Here is a 19542-nt window from a genome sequence, read left to right as displayed (position 1 = left end):
TGATGCCATGCCGTGCTTGCGCTGGTTTGTTTGGGGGACAGGAGCCACACTGGGGCGGATGTTTTGTCAGCTCTGCAGGGGCAGGCTGAGAGGTGGTTGATGCCACGCCAGCTTAAGCCAGGAATGGTGGTTTGCGACAATGGCACCAACCTCCTCTCCGCCCTCCGACAGGGACAACTGACCCATGTGCCCTGTGTAGCTCACGTCCTTAACCTGGTTGTGCAGCGGTTCTTGGGCAGGTACCCGGGCTTACAGGATGTTCTGAAGCAGGCCAGGAAAGTCTGTGTGCATTTCCGCCGATCATTTAATGCCTGTGCTCGCCTGGCTGAGCTCCAAAAGGAGTTGAACCTGCCCAAGAACCGCCTTATATGTGACATGCCCACCAGGTGGAACTCAACGTTGGCCATGCTGCAGTGGCTGCACACGCAGCAGAGGGCCATCAATGAGTACCTGTGTGACTACGGCACCAAGACAGGGTAAGGGGAGCTCGGTTTTTTCTCACCACGCCAGTGGGGCATGATCAGGGATGCATGCACTGTCCTGTCACCGTTTGAGGAGGCCACAAGGATGGTGAGCAGTGACAGTGCATGCATCAGTGACACTGTACCTCTTGTCCACCTCTTGGAGCATACGCTGCGCGGAATAATGGACAGGGCACTTGAGGCAGAACAGAGGCAGGAAGAGGAGGACTTCCTTGCCTCTCAAGGCCCCCTTTATCCAGACAGTGTTCCTGCTGTGCCACCCATCACACAGGAAGAGGATGAGGAGGAGGAGGAGGAGGAGGAGGATGATTGTGTCAGCATGGAGGTGGAGGCTGGCACTCAGCATCAGCAGCAGCAGCAGCAGCCGCAGTCTTGTAGGGATGATTTACAGTCCCAAGAAACCCGTGGACTTGTACGTGGCTGGGAGGAGGTAGCTGCGGATCATGTTGTCCTTAGTGACCCAGAGGACTCCGGACCAAATGCCTCAGCTAACCTACGCTGCATGGCCTCCCTGATTCTGCAAAGCCTGCGGAAGGATCCTTGTATTCTTCGGATCAAGGAGAGGGACCATTACTGGCTGGCCACTCTCCTTGATCCACGGTACAAGGGTAAGGTTGCCGACCTTATCTTGCCGTCGCAGAGGGAGCACAGGATGAGACATCTTCGGGAGGCCTTGCAGAAAGGTCTGTGCAACACATTTCCAGAGACTGGGAGGTTACAAACTCCTGGTCCTGGACAACGTGTTGCTGAGGCATCGGTCAGAAGGAGCGGTGGAGAAGGTGGCCGTCTGACCGATGCTTTCAGGCAATTTTTTAGTCCGCAGCCCCAAGGTATGTGGGGCTCACTTGGGGATGTTTTTGTTATTTGCGATTTATTTAGTTTACTTGAGGATTTTTTCCAATGGCCTATGTTATATAAGGCCTAATTGGAATAATGTCCTGTATATGAGAATGTTCCTTTCCTTCTTTATAGAGTTTTATGAAATTTTTAGACTTAAGAAATGGCCTGATGGTCTGATGATCTGACAGTGTCCTTTGCCCATGTGGAAGAGTAAGGTCGGGGAATGATGGTGGGCCCTCCTATGTTCTGGGTGCAGTTACTAGAACTGTGCGATCGGGTATGGGGGGTTGACCTTGTCCGATCGTGCTCTCCTAATGGGTAGGTATGCGACCGGATTGTACCATCAGATATGATCCCATTCAGAGAACAGGTCAGTTCTGATTCTCTAGAGTGTTTTTTAGTTTATTTTATTTTTAAAATTTTTTAATTCACAAAAAAGATCAAATGAGTATGAACCTATTTGTGAAACGGTTCGTGTCCGATTCCTTATAGCATTCGTGTATTTTATTTCATTTAGTTTCATTTAATGATCAGGGCGAACGATCATTTTTGCCCATTTCTAAAATGGCTGATTAGGAGCTGTAGCCAGGAGCTCGGAAGTGGGCGGTTACGTTCTGTAGCTAGTGAGTATTTAGGCGGTGGGTCAGCGCGCCGCCCGTACCCCAGGAAGAAGTCACTTTTGACGAAACTACGTAGGGTGAGCGGCGTGCTGACGTTACCGCCATTCCCCGTTGACCAGGAAGGACGGGCAGTGTTAATAGGAGAGAGCCGGCCGGCTCGTGATTGTACTTACGCTTGTACTCAACTGGAATTTGTGAGTTTGTTTTACTTTTATTTCGTTCGTATTAAATTTTTATGCGGAATTACGCTATGGGAGCCTTTCTTTCTTGTCTTATCTAAAAAATTTGGTGGAATGTGAGACGTTGTAAGAAAGAGATATAAGAGGTGGAGACGCCAGCAGAACCCATCGGAGAGACCAGGAACGATCGTTTTTTCTTCATGCCTGTATGATCTCCCTAAAAAGAGATCTTGGCAGCTGGTAAGCCTCATTGAAATAGGTGGTGGATAGAACTTCCTCTTTGGGCGCACCTGCTATACATCTGAAGGGTGTTTGTAAAGAGTCACTTCAAGGGACTTATTCCATACCTTCGTACTTCCCTCTCTTTGGACTTTTTATGTGCTTCAAGTTTGATGTTTTTATACACAATTTTTCTTGATAGTATACATTGTTTAATACTAGAATTTAACACGTCACATTGTTAATACTGTAATGTATAAGTTTTAGCGCAGCCTTATTTTTTGGGTTTGTGTCTAGTGTGGGTATCTCACATTGGGTTGCAGCAGGAATTTATACTGTTATTATTTATATTATCACTTTTAGAGTTTGTTTTCACCGGCTTAGGCCTTGTTTTGATTAATTGAGTTATCGTTTGGACAGCGCTGTTTTCCAAAAAGTTTTTTAGCCCCAAGGTATGATCGGTTCCAGCAACCATCGCCAGCGTCTGATTTACATGGTGCAGAAATACCTAGGGGCAAGGTCAGACTTGGACACCTTTCCCACCGAAAATCCTCTGGCTTACTGGGTCTTGAGAAAGGATCACTGGCCAGAGCATGCAATTGAGCTACTGGCCTGTCCTGCATCCAGCGTTCTTTCGGTACGCACCTTCAGTGCTGCTGGTGGCTTTGTTACCGATCACAGGGTGCCCCTGTCCACCGAATCAGTTGATCAACTGACCTTCATCAAGATGAATCAGTCTTGGATCACCCACAGTTACCAAGCACCTGAAGCTGATGTAACCGAATAATTTTTTTAGAAATATCACATCCCTTCAAGACTGCCTATGCTGATGCTGAGTGACTGTCCTGTTATGTTGATTGTCTATCCTCTTCCTCCTCCGCTGATATGTTGGAAAAACATTTTTGGTTCTGGGTGATGCCACCAGCCCAATTTTTTTGCCCCTCTTTAACAGGGGCATTTAATTACAATTTTTGATGCAATGCTTTGCAGCAGGGCTAATTCCTGCACTAAAACTAGAGTATATGGGAGAGGTTGCAGTGTCGTGGCACCATCACCAGTGCCTAAGGCCCAATTTTTCTGCCCCTGTTTAACAGGGGCATTTAATTACAATTTTTGATGCAATGCTTTGCAGCAGGGCTAATTCCTGCACTAAAACTAGAGTATATGGGAGAGGTTTCAGTGTCGTGGCACCAGCACCAGCACCTAAGGCCCAATTTTTCTGCCCCTGTTTAACAGGGGCGTTTAATTACAATTTTTGATGCAATGCTTTGCAGCAGGGCTAATTCCTGCACTAAAACTAGAGTTTATGGGAGAGGTTGCAGTGTCGTGGCACCAGCACCAGTGCCTAAGACCCAATTTTTCTGCCCCTGTTTAACAGGGCGTTTAACCACTTGCCGCCCGCCCTATAGGCAATTGACAGTGGCAAAGTGGTTTCATAATCCTGATCGGACGTCATATGACGTGATCAGGATTATGAGCCCCCGGGGGCGCGCATCGCGGCGATCGTTGTTGCGGGGTGTCAGTCTGACACCCGGCAACTACGATCTCGGTAAAGAGTCTCCGACGGAGACTCTTTACCACGTGATCAGCCGTGTCCAATCACGGCTGATCACAATGTAAATGGGAAGAGCCGGTGATCGGCTTTTCCTCACTCGCATCTGTCAGACGCGAGTAGAGGAGAGCCGATCGGCTGCTCCTCTGACAGGGGGGGTCTGTGCTGATCGATTATCAGCACAGCCCCCCAGAGGATGCCCACACTGGACCACCAGGGATGCCACCAGACCACCAGGGAAAAGGTAATCCTCCCTAGACCACCAGGGATGCCAGTCAGCACAATGGATGCCAATCAGTGCCCATAATGGATGCCAATCAGTGCCCACAATGGGCATCACTGATTGGCCTGCATTATTGTTTGGCACTGATTGGCATCTATTAGTACAGTATAACACCAATGCCGCCTATGAGTGCCCACCTGTGCCGCCTATCAGTGCCCACCTGTGCCTCCTATCAGTGCCCACCCATGCCCATCTGTGCCGCCTATCCATGCCCATCTGTGCCGCCCATCCATGCCAATCCGTGCCAGCTATCAGTGCCAATTTGTGCCACCTATCAGTGTCCATCCGTGTCGCCCATCCATGTCGTCCATCAGTGCCGCCTATCAGTGCCGCCTATCAGTGCCACATATCAGTGTCCATCAATGCCACCTCATCAGTGCCACTTCATTGGTGCCACATCATTGGTGCCCATCAGTGCCGCCTTATTAGTGCCCATCAGTGTAGCCCCATCAGTGCCCATCAGTGAAGGAGAAAACGTACTTATTTACAAAGTTTTGAAACTGAAACAAAAAAAACATTTTTTTTTTTCAGAATTTTCTGCATTTTTTAATTTGTAGCGCAAACAATAAAAACCGTAGAGGTGATCAAATACCACCAAAAGAAAGCTCTATTTGTGGGAAAAAAATTATAAAAATTTCATTTGGGTACAGTGTAGCATGACCGCGCAATTGTCATTCAAAGTGCGACAGCGCTGAAAGCTCAAAATTGGTCTGGGCAGGAAGGTGTTTAAGTGCCCGGTATTGAAGTGGTTTATTACAATTTTTGATGCAATGCTTTGCGGCAGGGCTAATTCCTGCACTAAAACTAGAGTATATGGGAGAGGTTGCAGTGTCGTGGCACCAGTGCCCAAGGCCCAATTTTTCTGCCCCTGTTTAACAGGGACATGTAATTACAATTCTTGATATAATATTTCACAGGAAGGCCTGTTCCTGTGCCCACCCAGAGTAACTGTGAGGACTTATAGTGTTGTAGCACCAGCACCACAACCACCAAAGGTAAATTTTTATAATCGTTCACAGCAGGGCGCTCCAGCGCCCACCAAGAGTCACTTTGAGGGCTTACAATGTTGTGGCAAAACCAACACCTTGTTCCGCCATTTCTGCAGAGCATATAGGGCAGGCCCCTACTTTCAAACATCCAACTTACAAACATCTCCTACTGCAAACGGAAGGAGACAACAGCAAGTGAGATGAAAAAAGACGGACGGCAAAACAAATTATACAGGGGTGATAACCCTTCCCTATGTTTTCCAAAAAGCTTAAAAATAGTTTTTTTGACTGGAGCTACACTTTAAAAATGTACCAGTTGAAAATTACAAACAGATTCAACTTAACACAACAAACCTACACAGTCCCTGTCTTGTTTGCACCGCCTGTATACTGCTGTTCTGGGTATATAGGGCCTGGGGGCCACACGTATTTCCTTTTTTTAATATGGGTACGGGGTTCCCCTTAATAAAAACAAGACCCAAAGGGGCTGGTAATGGGCAGGGAGGGCTACCCATGCCATTTTTCTCAATGATTTTCAACCATATTGCAGGAACCAGATATAACATTAAAACCACAAGAAGTTTGAAATGACGTTATTTCCGTTAAATGTCATTTTGTGCAGGGACTGTTCTAAACACGGGAAACACATGGCACTTCACAGGCATACTATAGACACCCCCCAGGCACGATATTTAAAGGAATATTTCAATTTTTTTCCCTTTAATCGTCATTAAAATCAGTGCTCTCGCCAAAACGGCCATTTTTAAAACTTTTTTTGCATTGACCCATGCCCCCTGGGGCAGAAGCCAGGTCCCCAAACCCTTTTTCGGACAGTATCTTGCATATTAGCCATTAAAATTAGCACTTTTAATTTCGAACGTTCGAGTCCCATAGACTTCAATGGGGTTCTAACCTTTGTACGAATTTGGGGTCCGTTCAAAAGTTCTGGTGCGAACGAACCGAGGGGTGTTCGGCTCATCCCTACTCAGGAGCAAGCACTGTTCCTCGCTGGTTGCAGTAGCGTGCAGCTATCATCTCAGCTACTTGGGAGGCTGAGGCTGTTGGATTGCTTGAGTCCAGGAGTTCTGATCTACCCTGTGCTATGTTGATTGGTTGTCCTGAACGCTAAGTTCATTATCAATATGGTGTTTCCAGGGGAGCCCAGAGCCAGCAGGTTGTCCTAAGGAGGGGTGAACCAGCCCAGGTTGAAGACAGAGCAGGTCAAAACCCTCGTGCTGATGATTAGTGGGATTGTGCCTGTGAATAGCTAGGGTAGAGCAGCCTGGACAATACAGACTTTTTTCCAACTATTAACTTTATTTTTATTCAGTGTTTCTATTATCTGTATTCCTCATTTATTTTGAAATATAAATTATAAAGTAGAAAATAGGTTGTAATGCAGATTACTGGTAGCCAGTCCCAGGGTGAAATTCCTGGGTGCCACTTATATACGCTCCTGTGATTGTGGTGGATCGCTCTCCCCGCAGTAAGACTGAGATGTTACGAATAGCTCCGGGTCTTGTTCTAACAATCCAAAGCCAATTGCTCCTGATCATGTGATCACTGTGATTACCCAGGGTTGTTTCTCCTCTGTGTAGGGGAAAAGATGCATTGTATCTTTTCCTCTTGGCAAAAGGGGAAGTCTGTAAACAAAAAAAAAAAAAAAAAAAAAGAAGACGAAAAAAGTCAGTTTAAAAAATAAAATAAAATACAGTTTAAGGCAGGGGTGCCCAACCTTTTGAAGAGCGAGGGCCACCTAAGCAAATTGGTAACCGGTCACGGGCCACAATGAGTGGAGCATGTGCATGGCAGTACACTCTACTCTTTTTTTTTGCGGATCGGATTGGAGGTAGGCGTTTGTAAACGGACACAAGTCCATTTACATCTGCTACTCTTTAGAGGTGAATGGAGGGTCCAAATGGGTCGGACTGACCGCGTGAAAGGGGCCTATGGCTCAGTGCAGGTAACCTTCAGGTGCACTGCTCTGCACCTGTGGATCAGTTTGAAAGCAGCCCAGTAACCACTGCAGAACAGATATGCCCATAGATACACTGTGATTTTAGTAATAAACTTACTATTAATAACAGTATTCTATTCTATTCCATCACAAAACAGGAGGTCGCAGGCCACATCAGAGGGCTCTGCGGGCCACATGCAGCCCCCGGGCCACTGGTTGGGCACCCCTGGTTTAAGGTGATTGTAAATTAAATAATTTTATTTTTTAAATAACAAGCATGTTATACTTACCCAAGCAGCCTGGATCATCCTCTTCTTGGGTCTCCCTTTGAGTGACCACCATAGCAATTGACTTTTGTGCATGATGGCTCTCAAGCCGGCTCTGTGTGTCCATAAGACCCATGCGCCCCTCTCACTGGCTGTGATTGACAGCAGGGGGAGCCAATGACTCACGTTGCTGTCTCTGAGCCAGTGAGGAGACAGACAGCCGAGAGAGTCTTGTGTACATCACTAGATCAGGCTCAGGTAAGTATAAGGAGGGGCTTGTGGGGGAAGCTAAATGCAGAAAGTTTTTATGTAAACAGCTTTCTGCCTTTAGAACCACTTTAACTAGATCAGGATCGGGTTTTGTGTCAGTGTAAGTGTCATTTGTATTAGTTAGTAGCACTTGTGTCTTCTTTTCAACCAGATTAACTATGTAGCTACGGTATGTGTCTTAGGTAGGAACTTATTATAGCGCAACTTTAATTTGGACTATATTATATTTAGTGTCAGTTTGTGTAGGGCAAAAAAAAGCATAAAGTCGTTTCTAATCCCTGCTACAGATTAGGGTTGCCATCTTTTCGTCAAGCCAAACCCGAACACTTTAGCAACGCGCGGGAATTTTTATTGCAGTACACGCTATAGACACTATATGATTGTAGGAGACTTGGGACACCTTTGAGTTACCCTAGGAGAGTAGTAAGGAGGCGCAGATAGCGCGCTGCAGTGAACAGTGGCTGTGGCCAAATTGTTTTAACAGTGGAGAGGGGGGTAGACTTAAAGGGACATGGTTAAATAAAACAAAAGCATTTGAGTGACCATAAAATATGATTAGATTATTAAAAGAAATGTCACAGTTAAAATATGAACCTAGCCTACCTTAAAAGTGGACACTATCAGTAGGGCAGTGGATGGTGTCAGTGGGAATGGGATGGTGTTAGTGGGGCAGAGGATGGTGTCAGTGGGCAGGGGACGTTGTCAATGGGCAGAGTGCGGGGTCAGTGGGGCAGAGTGCGGTGTCAGTGGGCAGAGTGAGGTGTCAGTGGGCAAAGTGAGGTGTCAGTGGGCAGAGTGTGGTGTCAGTGGGCAGTAGATGTGTCAGTGGGCAGTAGATGTGTCAGTGGGCAGTAGATGGTGTCAGTGGGCAGAATGTGGTGTCAGTGGGCATGGGATGGTGTTAGTGGGGCAGAGGATGGTGTTAGCGGGGCAGAGGATGGTGTCAGTGGGGCAGAGTGCGGTGTTAGTGTGTCAGTGGGGCAGTAGATGGTGTCAGTGGGCAGTAGATGGTGTCAGTGGGCAGAGTGCGTTGTCAGTGGGCAGAGTGCGTTGTCAGTGGGCAGAGTGCATTGTCAGTGGGCAGAGTGCATTGTCAGTGGGCAGAATGTATTGTCAGTGGGGCAGAGTGTGGTGTCAGTGGGGCAGAGTGCGGTGTCAGTGGGCAGTAGATGGTGTCAGTGGGCAGAGTGCATTGTCATTGGGCAGAGTGCATTGTCAGTGGGCAGAGTGCGGTGTCAGTGGGCAGTAGATGGTGTCAGTGGGCAGAGTGCATTGTCAGTGGGCAGAGTGCATTGTCTGTGGGCAGAGTGAGGTGTCAATGGGCAGAGTGAGGTGTCAGTGGGCAGAGTGAGGTGTCAGTGGGCAGAGTGCGGTGTCAGTGGGCAGTAGATGGTGTCAGTGGGCAGTAGATGGTGTCAGTGGGCAGAGTGCATTGTCAGTGGGCAGTAGATGGTGTCAGTGGGCAGTATATGGTGTCAGTGGGCAGAGTGCATTGTCAGTGGGCAGAGTGCATTGTCAGTGGGCAGAGTGCATTGTCAGTGGGCAGTAGATGGTGTCAGTGGGCAGAATGCATTGTCAGTGGGCAGAGTGCATTGGCAGTGGGCAGAGTGCATTGTCAGTGGGCAGAGTGAGGTGTCACTGGGCAGAGTGCGGTGTCAGTGGGCAGAGTGCATTGTCAGTGGGCAGAGTGCATTGTCAGTGGGCAGAGTGCATTGTCAAAGGGCAGAGTGCGGTGTCAGTGGGCAGAGCGCGGTGTCAGTGGGCAGTAGATGGTGTCAGTGGGCAGAGTGCATTGTCAGTGGGCAGAGTGCATTGTCAGTGGGCAGAATGAGGTGTCAGTGGGCAGAGCGCGGTGTCAGTGGGCAGTAGATGGTGTCAGTGGGCAGAGTGCATTGTCAGTGGGCAGAGTGAGGTGTCAGTGGGCAGAGTGCGGTGTCAGTGGGCAGTAGATGGTGTCAGTGGGCAGAGTGCATTGTCAGTGGGCAGAGTGAGGTGTCAGTGGGCAGAGTGAGGTGTCAGTGGGCAGAGCGCGGTGTCAGTGGGCAGTAGATGGTGTCAGTGGGCAGAGTGCATTGTCAGTGGGCAGAGTGCATTGTCTGTGGGCAGAGTGAGGTGTCAGTGGGCAGAGTGCATTGTCAATGAGCAGAGTGCATTGTCAATGAGCAGAGTGCATTGTCAATGGGCAGAGTGCGGTGTCAGTGGGCAGTAGTGCAGTGTCAGTGGGCAGTAGTGAAGTGTGAGTGAGGCAGAGTGCGGTGTCAGTGGGGCAGTAGATGGTGTCAGTGGGCAGAGTGCATTGTCAGTGGGCAGAGTGCATTGTCAGTGGGCAGAGTGAGGTGTCAGTGGGCAGAGCGCGGTGTCAGTGGGCAGTAGATGGTGTCAGTGGGCAGAGTGCATTGTCAGTGGGCAGAGTGCATTGTCAGTGGGCAGAGTGAGGTGTCAGTGGGCAGAGTGCGGTGTCAGTGGGCAGTAGATGGTGTCAGTGGGCAGAGTGCATTGTCAGTGGGCAGAGTGAGGTGTCAGTGGGCAGAGCGCGGTGTCAGTGTGCAGTAGATGGTGTCAGTGGGCAGAGTGCATTGTCAGTGGGCAGAGTGCATTGTCTGTGGGCAGAGTGAGGTGTCAGTGGGCAGAGCGCGGTGTCAGTGGGCTGTAGATGGTGTCAGTGGGCAGAGTGCATTGTCAGTGGGCAGAGTGCATTGTCAGTGGGCAGAGTGAGGTGTCAGTGGGCAGTAGTTGGTGTCAGTGGGCAGAGTGCATTGTCAGTGGGCAGAGTGAGGTGTCAGTGGGCAGAGCGCGGTGTCAGTGTGCAGTAGATGGTGTCAGTGGGCAGAGTGCATTGTCAGTGGGCAGAGTGCATTGTTTGTGGGCAGAGTGAGGTGTCAGTGGGCAGAGTGCATTGTCAATGGGCAGAGTGCATTGTCAATGAGCAGAGTGCATTGTCAATGGGCAGAGTGCGGTGTCAGTGGGCAGTAGTGCAGTGTCAGTGGGGCAGAGTGCGGTGTCAGTGGGGCAGAGTGCGGTGTCAGTGGGGCAGTAGATGGTGTCAGTGGGCAGTAGATGGTGTCAGTGGGGCAGAGTGCAGTGTCAGTGGGGCAGAGTGCGGTGTCAGTGGGGCAGAGTGCGGTGTCAGTGGGGCAGAGTGCGGTGTCAGTGGGGAGTAGATGGTGTCAGTGGGCAGAGTGCGGTGTCAGTGGGCAGAGTGCAGTGTCAGTGGGGCAGAGTGCGGTGTCAGTGGGGCAGAGTACGGTGTCAGTGGGGCAGAGTGCGGTGTCAGTGGGGAGTAGATGGTGTCAGTGGGCAGAGTGCGGTGTCAGTGGGCAGAGTGCGTTGTCAGTGGGCAGAGTGCATTGTCAGTGGGCAGAGTGCATTGTCAGTGGGCAGAATGTATTGTCAGTGGGGCAGAGTGCGGTGTCAGTGGGGCAGAGTGCGGTGTCAGTGGGCAGTAGATGGTGTCAGTGGGCAGTAGATGGTGTCAGTGGGCAGAGTGCGGTGTCAGTGGGCAGAGTGCGGTGTCAGTGGGCAGAGTGCATTGTCAGTGGGCAGAGTGCGGTGTCAGTGGGCAGTGTGCGGTGTCAGTGGGCAGTAGATGGTGTCAGTGGGCAGAGTGCATTGTCAGTGGGGCAGAGTGCGGTGTCAGTGGGGCAGAGTGCGGTGTCAGTGGGGCAGTAGATGGTGTCAGTGGGCAGTAGATGGTGTCAGTGGGCAGAATGCATTGTCAGTGGGCAGAGTGCATTGGCAGTGGGCAGAGTGCATTGTCAGTGGGCAGAGTGAGGTGTCAGTGGGCAGAGTGTGGTGTCAGTGGGCAGAGTGCATTGTCAATGGGCAGAGTGCATTGTCAATGGGCAGAGTGCGGTGTCAGTGGGCAGAGCGTGGTGTCAGTGGGCAGTAGATGGTGTCAGTGGGAAGAGTGCATTGTCAGTGGGCAGAGTGCATTGTCAGTGGGCAGAGTGAGGTGTCAGTGGGCAGAGTGAGGTGTCAGTGGGCAGAGTGCATTGTCAATGGGCAGAGTGCATTGTCAATAGGCAGAGTGTGGTGTCAGTGGGCAGTAGTGCAGTGTCAGTGGGGCAGAGTGCAGTGTCAGTGGGGCAGAGTGCGGTGTCAGTGGGCAGTAGATGGTGTCAGTGGGCAGTAGATGGTGTCAGTGGGCAGAGTGCGGTGTCAGTGGGCAGAGTGCGTTGTCAGTGGGCAGAGTGCGTTGTCAGTGGGCAGAGTGCATTGTCAGTGGGCAGAATGTATTGTCAGTGGGGCAGAGTGGGGTGTCAGTGGGGCAGAGTGCGGTGTCAGTGGGCAGTAGATTGTGTCAGTGGGCAGAGTGCGATGTCAGTGGGCAGAGTGCATTGTCAGTGGGCAGAGTGCATTGTCAGTGGGCAGAGTGAGGTGTCAGTGGGCAGAGTGAGGTGTCAGTGGGCAGAGCGCGGTGTCAGTGGGCAGTAGATGGTGTCAGTGGGCAGAGTGCATTGTCAGTGGGCAGAGTGCATTGTCTGTGGGCAGAGTGAGGTGTCAGTGGGCAGAGTGCATTGTCAATGGGCAGAGTGCATTGTCAATGAGCAGAGTGCATTGTCAATGGGCAGAGTGTGGTGTCATTGGGCAGTAGTGCAGTGTCAGTGGGGCAGAGTGCGGTGTCAGTGGGGCAGTAGATGGTGTCAGTGGGCAGTAGATGGTGTCAGTGGGGCAGAGTGCGGTGTCAGTGGGCAGAGTGAGGTGTCAGTGGGCAGTAGATGGTGTCAGTGGGCAGAGTGCATTGTCAGTGGGCAGTAGATGGTGTCAGTAGGCAGAGTGCATTGTCAGTGGGCAGAGTGCATTGTCAGTGGGCAGTAGATGGTGTCAGTGGGCAGAATGCATTGTCAGTGGGCAGAGTGCATTGGCAGTGGGCAGAGTGCATTGGCAGTGGGCAGAGTGCATTGGCAGTGGGCAGAGTGAGGTGTCAGTGGGCAGAGTGCGGTGTCAGTGGGCAGAGTGCATTGTCAATGGGCAGAGTGCGGTGTCAGTGGGCAGAGCGTGGTGTCAGTGGGCAGTAGATGGTGTCAGTGGGCAGAGTGCATTGTCAGTGGGCAGAGTGCATTGTCAGTGGGCAGAGTGCATTGTCAGTGGGCAGAGTGAGGTGTCAGTGGGCAGAGTGCATTGTCAATGGGCAGAGTGCATTGTCAATGGGCAGAGTGTGGTGTCAGTGGGCAGTAGTGCGGTGTCAGTGGGGCAGAGTGCGGTGTCAGTGGGCAGTAGATGGTGTCAGTGGGCAGTAGATGGTGTCAGTGGGCAGAGTGCGGTGTCAGTGGGCAGAGTGGGTTGTCAGTGGGCAGAGTGCATTGTCAGTGGGCAGAATGTATTGTCAGTGGGGCAGAGTGCGGTGTCAGTGGGGCAGAGTGCGGTGTCAGTGGGCAGCAGATGGTTACAGTGGGCAGAGTGCGGTGTCAGTGGGCAGAGTGCATTGTCAGTGGGCAGAGTGCATTGTCAATGGGCAGAGTGTGGTGTCAGTGGACAGAGTGCGGTGTCAGTGGGCAGTAGATGGTGTCAGTGGGCAGTAGATGGTGTCAGCGGGCAGAGTGCATTGTCAGTGGGCAGTAGATGGTGTCAGTGGGCAGTAGATGGCGTCAGTGGGCAGAGTGCGATTTCAGTGGGCAGAGTGCATTGTCAGTGGGCAGAGTGCATTGTCAGTGGGCAGAGTGCGGTGTCAGTGGGCAGAGTGCGGTGTCAGTGGGCAGAGTGAGGTGTCAGTGGGCAGAATGCGGTGTCAGTGGACAGAATGCGGTGTCAGTGGGCAGAATGCGGTGTCAGTCGGCAGAGTGCATCGTCAGTGGGCAGTAGATGGTGTCAATGGGCAGTGGACTTTTAAAAATCATCAAAAAAATCAAAGCAATCCACAGGCACCCCATAAATAGAGAAGAAAAGATATTAAAGGCTACTGAGTGAGCACTGCACAATGAAGTAATGATGCCAGGATGGTACTGAAGATAGAACTAGACTACAATCTTTAATTAGCAGCCATGTCCCTGGAAAGACAAGCATGACAGTCCTACACTGGAGAGCTTGTGGACTGTGAACTGCAGGGAAGTAAAGGCCCTCAGCTCTGCACTTACCCAGCGGTCTGTCTGTGTCTCCTTAGCTCGCTCAGCAGGCTCTGTGTCTGTTCCTCTCGCGTTTTGGAAAGGTCACATGATTGGCTTGCAGAGGCCAAGGCTATGTGTCTGCATGGAGTAGGCACTGGCGACTGGCGTGTCTCTCCCCCCTCACAGCCGCCCTACAATGTGTCACAACTTAAGTTATTCAGTGCAGGAGTATAACTAGTAATGGTGGCGATCAGCGATTTTTATTGTGACTGCGACATTATAGCAGAAACATCAGACATTTTTGACACATTTTTTGGACCATTGTCATCTATACATCAATCACTGCTATATAAATGCAGTGATTCCTGTGTAAATGACACTGGCAGTGAAGGGGTTAACCAGTGGGTGGCGGTGTTGGGGTTAAGTGTTCCTAGGGGTGTGTTACTAATTGTTGGGGGCTGGGCTTTAATTTAGTGAACACTGATCTTTGCTCCAATCAGAGATTAGCGTCACTAGTTGCTAGGCAGAACGGGGAGATGCTGTTTACAACAGCATTTCCTCGTTCAGCCGCCCCGTGAGATGATCGTAGGTATGCCCGCAGCGATCAAGGCTGCGGGACCCGTGACCGGACTCATGGGGGTCCTGACCAGGACACGAGTGCGCCGTCGCGATGGCAGGGCGGTATTAAAGATTGGACGTACCTGTACGCCAATATGCCTGCCCGTGCCATTCTGCCGATGTACATCGGCGTGCGCTGGTCGGGAACCAGTTAATGTGTCAATGAAAATTTTATCATTTTTTTCCCACAAATAGAGCTTTCTTTTGGTGGTATTTGATCACCTCTGCAATTTTTTATATTTTGTTAAAAAAATTAAAAAGGACCGATTTAAAAAAAAAATACAAAAACGTTTTATATTTTTTAATAAATTTTTAATAAATTTTGCAAACAGGTAACTTTTCTCCTTCATTGATGTATGCTAATGAGGCTACACTGATGGGCGCTGATAGACTGCACTGGTGGGCACTGATAGACTGCACTGTTGGGCACTAATAGGGGCACTGATAGCTGGCACTTATGGGTGGCAGTGATGGACACTGATCGGCACTGGTAGGTGACACTGATAGGCAGCACTGCTAGGTGGCACTGAAGAGGCACTGATTGGCACCACTGGTGGGCATTGATAGGATGCACTTGTGGGCACTGAAAGGTGGCAATGATTGGTGGCACTGATTGGGGGTGGCAGGCGGTACTTGTGGGCATATATGAGGCAGCTTTTCCTCTTCCTCTTTGGGACCGATGTCCCTTCAAACAGGCTTTTTTTCTTCTCACGTTGTCAGTGTGAGAAGAAAAAAAACGATTACCGATCTTCTGTTTACATCACATGATCAGCTGTCATTGGCCGACAATTGATCACGTGGTAAGGGACCGGTATCGGCCCCTTACTTGGATCTGTGATCACTCAAGTCTCATTGACTCGGGTGATCACAGTGCGTGCCAATCAGCTTCTAACTTCAACTTGTTCAATGTAATCTCTTACAGCACACATTTTGCTACAGGTAACCCTATAATAAGGCTTTTACCTGTAGCTACCCCGGATATCTCCTGAACCTTAACGGTTTAGGAGATATCTCTGTATTTGCATGTATGTGTCGACGTCATCGTTACATGCACACTGAAGCAAATTGAAGCAACGGTACGTCCGTGCCATTGCTTTAGTGAGTGTACCATTACTGGCGGCTCCTGGGCGCATGCACGGGAATTACTTCATCGTAGCTCCGGCCAATCACAGCGCCGGAGCCCGCGATACCCGGAAGTAACTCCGGGAGCGATGTCGACCGCCAGAGCGGTGTACGAGGACGGCTGTGAGGGCTTTGTTCTTGGGTAAGTCATTCATAATGAGCTAGTATGCTATGAATACTAGCTCATTATGCCTTTATCTTGCAGGGTTTTTTTTGTCCTGGGGTTTACAACCACTTTAAAGAGGAGCTCCAGCTCCCCACCAAAAAAATATAAGTCGGCAGCTACAAATACTGTAGCTACTGACTTTTACTATTAGGACACTTACCTGTCCAGGGATGCCGCGGTGTCCTCACCCAAGCCGCCAGCTTGGGTAAGGGAAACGGCAGTGAAGTCTTATGGGTTCACAGCTGGTTTCCTACTTCGCTTGCGTGGATGGCAGGAATGGGAGTAGGTACCTGTCAAAGCCAGATAACCACCCCCCCCCCCACCACCACAAGGTGCCAAATGTGACACCGGAAAGGGGGCAGACAAGAGGCACTTCCCCTTTTCAGTGGAGATCCGCTTTAAGCTTTGACAAAAAAAAAAAAATCCTGGAAGCTGACTGGTTTCTATGCAGAGCTGCACCAGATTTTGCATGCTCCAGTTATAATAAATCAGCCCCAATGGCTGAAAAGACAGCCAAACCTGCCCCTTGTACAGCTGTCAAGCTGGAACCTGTGGCTATATCCATGCAGCCACTGTATCCGGATTGCTATGAATAGATGTAAGCACAGATGTGTGGATAGGTACACCCATGGGAATGAAGCCCAAGAGCTCATTCACACTGTATGCATTTTTCTGCACTTTATCAACACCGGGCACTACAAGGTCATAGAGAAAACAATTGTTTTCCCTGTGCCCTGTTCATACTACAAAGCTGGCATGAGCTGGGTTGCAGTGCACTGCATATAAAATGCAGACTTGCAGCATTTTCCCGCAATGCACCAGAGCTCACATGAAGTCGCCATTCATTGCAGCTCTGCATACAAATGAGTGAAGGGCCAGTTCACACCAGGAATCGCACGGGGCCAAACTGAGCATTCCTGTGTGATTCACATGCAGTGCGATTTTTACCCATTTATTTTGAATGAGCTGAATCACACTGGACTGCACCAAAACTAGTGCATGCACTACTCTAAAAATGCACAGCAACCGGATCGCATGGTACTTCTGTAACATGTGATCCGGTGCCGGCAAATGCACTTCAACTCTGACCTGTGTTTCGGGTGCAGTTTATTTAACTGCTTGCCGACCAGCCGCCGCCATTATTATCGCAAAAAATGTCCCGGTCATTCAGCAGCCAAATCTTCCGGGGCTGAAGTGGTTAAAGTGTAACTAAAGGTAAAACTTTTTTTTTTTTTTTAGATAGAGAGCAGAGGGATTAGAACACCTGTCGATTTTTATTGCTGTCGGTGCCCATGTTATGGAGATTCTCCCTCTATTTGTCCTGTTCGCCATTATCATTGAAAGCCAAAATAAAGAAGATCCCACATTTTGGATTGTTCCCTGAGAAGTAATAGAGGGGGATATCTTCCAATGGGGCATTAGTTCTGGTGACCTGGGGGGTCTCACAAGTAGGGTTGCCACCTTTTCTTCAAGCCAAACCCTAGCACTTCAGCGTTGCACAGCAATTTTTTTTCATAGTATGCGTAGATGTTGCTTTCAAATAACATTCCCCCTTTGCATCATAGTCCACAGAGTTTCCCCTTTACATCATAGTCCACAGAGTTCCCCCTTTACATAATAGTCCACAGAGTTCCCCCTTTACATCATAGTCCACAGAGTTCCCCCTTTACATCATAGTCCACAGAGTTCCCCCTTTACATCATAGTCCACAGAGTTCCCCCTTTACATCATAGACCACAGAGTTCCCCCTTTACATCATAGTCCACAGAGTTCCCCCTTTACATCAGAGTCCACAGAGTTTCCCTTTTACATTTGAACTTTCAGAGTTCCCTTTCACTGTAAGGGGGGACTCTGCAGACTCTGATGTAAGGGAGAACTCTGGGGACTCTAACATAAGGGATGCTCTGGTGTACAAAGAGGACTCTGATCTAAGGGGGAGCTCTGAGAACCCTGATTTACCTTAGCGTACTCACTTAGAGGCAGGAGAGAGAAGGGGGGAGACTTAGTCCAATCTCAATAATGTGTCCGGGTCTCAGACAGTCTGAAACCCGGACGCATGATTTCAAACCCGAACTGTCCAGGTGAATCCCAAACAGGTGGCAACCCTACTCCCAAGGGATTCCATTCATTTTCAGGCCTCTTCCCATGGAATTACAGTGATCAATACTGGCAGGAATACATCCCTATAAGTGGGTGTAATTGGACTTGCACCCGACTATATCCGCCCACCCCCAGATCTGTTGGACCAATTGGAATGATTTTTCACTTTTGTCTTTTTTTTGGCCATTGTATCATATTCACATGGGTTCTCATTATTCTATTGGCCATCACGGCACATACAAATGCACAGAAAAACAGGAACGCCTCATTTCCCATAAAGCAGAGCAACTGCAAAATTCTGAGCATTCTCACTGCACACGCATGCGTTGTTTTTCCATAAAAAACACTACAGTGTGAGTGAGCCCATTAACATGTTTGTTTCTTTTTTTGCTTGATGTGTTTGCCAATGAAATTGATGGGAATCCATCAAATCACTTCTCAACACGTGCACTGAGCTGCACACTGTGACGCAGGTGAATGCACCAAAGTACATGTTCATGTATAAGATAAGACATCCTCAATAGCTTGCATTGCAGCACCTCTCCAGCCCCCCCCCCCCCCATTCTTCCACAACTATTATATTATATATATATATATTATATTGTTGCACCTATTAGCTCCTGATTTGCCACTATTACCCCTGATGCGCCTAATTTGAACCTACATTTACTTTTGCACCATTTTTATGTTCATACACCGTTATTTGTTTCTAGATTTACTCATTATTATATTTATATTTTTATACATCGTTATTTATTTTTAGATTTACTCATAATTATATTTATATTTTTATACACCGTATTTATTTTTAGATTTACTCATTATTATATTTATTGTTTTTTTTTTCCTTTTTTCTACACCCTTTTTTATTTTTAATATGCATTTATTATTTTTATACACCCTGATTTGTAGTTATTTTTATATTTATTAATTATTATATTTATCATTATTATTTATTATTTTATACACCCTTTTTTATATTTATTCTTTACATTTATTCATAAATGTATCCTTTTTCATTTTTTAGATTCATTTTTATTCATTATCTTTATTATTTTTTATGTATATTTATAGTCTCTTATTTACTTATTTTATAATACTTTTGTTTATATTTAATTGACCTTTTTTTTTTCATTCACAATCTTTTATTTAGATTTATTCATTATTAATGTCATCACGCACCCATTTTTTATTTTTATACACCGCTATTTATATTTACTCATTATTGTATTTTTTAATTTATTTTTTTTCTACACCCTTTTTTGTCCCCTAGTATTTACTAGCGCCTGGGTTGTCCCCAGGGGCGTAACTAGAAATCACAGGGCCCCATAGCAAAATGTTGTATGGGGCCCCCCCCCCAAAAAAAAAATAACTAATGCCATTGAACAACAGATTACCACACCCATGTGGCACAGTACCCAGGCAACAGCTTATATTCATTTCGAACAACAAAGTATGCAGTATACTGTATGCAGCCCCTGAAGGACACAGATTGCTGACCTCCATCAGTACAGTGCAGACCCCCCAGCAGTACAGACACCCCCTACCTCAGTGCAGAACCCCAGCAGTACAGACACCCCCTACCTCAGTGCAGAACCCCAGCAGTACAGACACCCCCCCCAGTGCAGACCCTCCCAGTGCAGACACCCCCCTCAGTGCAGGACCCCCCAGCAGTATAGACCCCCCTCAGTAGTACAGACCCCCCAGCAGTGCAGACACCCCCCTAGTGCAGACACCCCACTTAGTACAGACACCCCCCCATTACAGACCCCCCCCTCAGAGCAGGACCACCCCAGCAGTACAAATACCTCCCAGTGCAGACACCCCCCAGGCCA

The sequence above is a fragment of the Lithobates pipiens genome, unplaced genomic scaffold (genome assembly GCF_037356315.1).
Source record: "Lithobates pipiens isolate NorthernLeopardFrog02 unplaced genomic scaffold, aLitPip1_a1.2 Scaffold_13, whole genome shotgun sequence".
NCBI classification, from domain to species: domain Eukaryota; kingdom Metazoa; phylum Chordata; class Amphibia; order Anura; family Ranidae; genus Lithobates; species Lithobates pipiens.
The sequence above is the reverse complement of the archived record's forward strand: the minus strand, read 5'-3'. Positions refer to the sequence as shown.